The sequence below is a fragment of the Cervus elaphus genome, chromosome 4, assembly GCF_910594005.1.
Source record: "Cervus elaphus chromosome 4, mCerEla1.1, whole genome shotgun sequence".
Classification (NCBI taxonomy): Eukaryota; Metazoa; Chordata; class Mammalia; order Artiodactyla; family Cervidae; genus Cervus; species Cervus elaphus.
In genome coordinates, this window is record NC_057818.1 from 53,456,471 (window position 1) to 53,460,870 (window position 4,400).

Genomic DNA, 4,400 nt, shown 5'->3' on the forward strand with positions numbered 1-4,400 from the left:
CACAATAACCAGTCTGCTTGTTTGCCTGCTTTGTTGTTCCAGGAGCTTTCGTTCCTGCTCCCTTCCTCCTATGAGAGTCTTCCATTTTGTTTAGTTCCTCGAAGCTCCTTTCTGTCTGCTGGGTTGGGTGCTGCTTGATTTGAATCGATTTTAACTAAACTCAATAAAATGTTAACATGCCTCAGTTTATCTTTTAACAATATGGAGATGCTATGGTAAGAGGGAACACACAGGGGCTACGTCATGCCTCCACCTGGACGCAAGAGGGAATCTTCAAAGTCCCTGAGATCTAAGCTCAGAACTGGGAGGACTGTCACTTGTGCTTCTCTGTGATTGGCCAAAGCAAGTTGCCACACCCAAAGTCAAAGCCATCTTGACCCTCCGGGGGTCAGGTTTTTCTCATTTGCGTTTTTCTTAAATGGTCACTGACACTCAGTTGTACACAATTCATTTCTGTGGACTAGCTCAGGAAGATATTAGAAACTGGTAATCATGTCTGTCAAAATCACTGCAGATGGTGACTGCAGCCATGAAATTAAAAGACGCTTACTCCTTGGAAGGAAAGTTATGACCAACCTAGACAGCATATTAAAATGCAGAGACATTACTTTGCCAACAAAGGTCCATCTCGTCAAGGCTATGGTTTTTCCAGTGGTCATATATGGTTGTGAGAGTTGGACTGTGAAGCAAGCTGAGCGCTGAAGAATTGATACTTTTGAACTGTGATGTTGGAGAAGACTCTTGAGAGTCCCTTGGACTGCAAGGAGATCCAACCAGTCCATCCTAAAGGAGATCAATCCTGGGTGTTCATTGGAAGGACTGATGTTGAAGCTGAAACTCCAATACTTTGGCCACCTGATGTGAAGAGCTGACTCATTTGAAGACTCTGATGCTGGGAGGGATTGGGGGCAGGAGGAGAAGGGGACGACGGAGGATGAGATGGTTGGATGGCATCACCAACTCAATGGAGATGAGTTTGTGTAAACTCCGGGAGTTGGTGATGGACAGGGAGGCCTGGTGTGCTGTAGTCCATGGGGTATCAAAGAGTCGGACACGACTGAGCAACTGAACTGAACTGAATCATGTCTGCTTCTTGGAAGAGTATCTGGGGATCAAGGAGACACAAAGACCTACTTTTCACTCTGTAATCTTTTGTTCTCTCTGAGCATCCTTCTGACAGCACTTTTTTTTCATGTTTTTTTTTTAAATTTATTTGGCTGCATTGGGTCTTTGTTGTGTCATGCGAGATCTTTCGTTGCAGTGTGAGGATTCTAGTTGTGTCACACGGACTCAGTAGTTGTGACGAGTAGGCTTGGTTGCCTTTTACAGGGATTACTCATTAATCCTCACACCAGCCTCACAAAATAGGTTACCCTTGTGAGTCCATTTCTACAGACCAGGACTGTGAGGACCAGAGAGCTTAGCTCCTGGTTCAGGGATCACACAGCCAATAACTGATCGAGTAAGGATGTGCCCTAAACCGTCTGACTCCACTCCACGCCGTGCACTGCTTCGGAGTGAGCGTGTTGCCACACGCTGGTTCCAGAACCAGTGTCCAGTGTCCTTAGGCCAGAACAATCGGGGACAAGGGCTCAGCTGCCCTCTTCCACCCTGTTCCCTAGACATACCTGGGGAACTAAGAGCTTGCGTTTGAATTTTATTTTCCATCAGTCAATCAACACCTGAGTACCTTCTCTGGGTTCAGGCTGTGCTGGGGAAAGTGCCTTGGCTCTGTCAACCCTCCTGGTGTTCCAGTCACCGCGAGGGAGAAAGACATGTGATGACCTAGAGTGGGCAAGGTTGCAATGTGGGAGCCCAGACGGTCGCAGGAGCCCAGGAAGGTCGTTTCCTCCAGCGAGAGGTCAGAGAGGGCTTCCGGTCGGAGAGCATCTGCATTGAGGCTCGGAGAACAGGAGAGCGGCGCGATAGTCTGGTGCCTGGTCCACGGGCCAACAGCGCCCTCTGCTGGAAACATCCTATAGTGCAGTGACCGGGATACCGCAAAGCTGGCGATGATGCTAAAATCCCGTGCTTGTAGCTTTGGCTAATTTATGTTTCTAGGACTTGATTTATTGAGTAAGTCACTCAACAGATATTTATTGAGCACCTACTTTGAGCCACGTTGTTCTAATGCTAAGGATAACGTGCTTACAATACAGAGCCCTGCCCAAAGGGAGCTGGCATTCTAGGGGTTGTTGCTCAGTTGCTCAGTGGTGTCCGACTCTTTGTGACCCCATGAACTGCAGCATGCCAGGCTTCCCTGTCCTTCACCATCTCCCGGAGCTTGCTCAAATTCATGTCCATTGAGTCGGTGATGCCATTCAAACATCTCAGCCTCTGTCATCCCTTTCTCCTCCTGCCCTCAATCTTTTGCAACATCAGGGTCTTTTCTAATGAGTCAGCTTTTTTAATCAGGTGGCCAAAATATTGGAGCTTCAGCTTCAGCATCAGTCCTTCCAATGAATATTCAGGACTGATTTCCTTTAGGACTGACTGCTTGGATATCCTTGCAGTCCAAGGGACTCCTAAGAGTCTTATCAAACACCACAGTTCAAAAGCCTCAGTTCTTCAATGCTCAGCTTTATGGTCCAATTCTCACATCTATACATGACTACTGGAAAAACCATAGCTTTGAGTATATGGACATTTGTTGGCAAAGTAATGTTTCTGTTTTTTTTTAAAATATAAATTTATTTATTTTAATTGGAGGCTAATTACTTTACAATATTGTAGTGGCTTTGCCATACATTGACATGAATCTGCCACGGATGTACATGGGTTCCCCATCCTGAACCCCCCTCCCGCCTCCCTCCCTATCCCATCCCTCTGGGTCATCCCAGTGCACCAGGCCCGAGCACCCTGTCTCATGCATCGAACCTGGACTGGCGATTTGTTTCATAGATGATAATATACATGTTTCAATGACATTCTCCCAAATCATCCCACCCTCACCCTCTCCCACGGAGTCCAAAAGACTGTTCTATACATCTGTGTCTCTTTTGCTGTCTCGCATATAGGGTTATTGTTACCATCTTTCGAATATGCGTTAGTATGTTTCTGCTTTTTGATATGCTGTCTAGGCTGGTCATAGCTTTTCTTCCAAGGAGCAAGCGTCTTTTAATTTCATGGCTGCAGTCACCATCTGCAGTGATTTTGGAGCCCAAGAAAATAAAGTCTGTCACTGTTTCCATTGTTTCCCCATATTTGCCATGAAGTGATGGGACTTCACCTGATGGGATGGGACTTGCCATGATCTTAGGTTTTTAAATGTTGAGTTTTGTCAGCTTTTTCACTCTCCTCTTTCACCGTCATCAAGAGGCTTTTTAGTTCCTCTTCGCTTTCTGCCATAATGGTGGTGTCATCTGCGTATCTGAGGTTATTGATATTTCTCCCGGCAATCTTGATTCCAGCTTGTGCTTCATCCAGCCCAGCATTTTGCATGATGTACTCTGTATACAAGTTAAATATGCAGGATGACAATATATAACCTTGAAGTAGACCTTTCCCTGGGGGAGAACAATATGGCGTATGTGCTGAGTTGCTTTAACCGTGTCCGACTCTTTGTGACCCAAAGGACTATAGCCTGCCAGACTTCTGTGTCCTTGGGATTCTCCAGGCAAGAATACTGGAGTGCGTTGCCATGCCCTCCTCCAGGGGATCTTCCCAAACCAGGGATCACACTCGCGTCTCTTATTATCTCCTATGTAGGCAGGCGGGTTTTTTTTTTTTTTTTTAGCACCACTTGGAAAGCAGAACCAATAATATAACACCACAAAACCAGCAGCTAATATTTGCTAAATGCTTCCAATCCATATATTAAGGCATTCAGTCCTCGCAGCCTTTGACTAATTTATTACAAATTAGGGAAACGGAGACAGAGAGGTTAAGTTACTTGTCCAAAGCCTGCACAGCCAGTAAATGGTGAAATAGGATGTGAACTCAGAGCCCGATTTTTAGCCTCGCCAATAACGTGATGTAACATAACATAGTAATTATAATGTTACATAATTTTAGGTCCTGAAAATTTTTATTGACAAAATCAAGCAGAGAAATGAGATTGCGTTTCGGTGGGAAGGCTGTAGTTTAGAAACGGCGAGGAAGGCCTCTCAGAGGACAAACGTCGAGATCTGTGTGGAGAGATGTCCAAAGCGGGCGCACAGCCGAGGCGAAGGGCCGGAGGCTGGCCTTGCAAGAAGGCCATCCGTCTGGGATGCAAAGTTTCTAAGATTCCCAGTTTCCAAGATTCTAGTTTCGCGGAGACTCTTTTCCTGCGCGCCTGCCATCATCTCGGATTCGACGTGCCGCAGAGACTACCAGCTAAACGCGCGCACAGGCTCTGCTATTCCCGCAGCGCTGGGCGGCTGGGCTTAATGTTCCAGGAGCGGTGGGCGGGGCCGGTC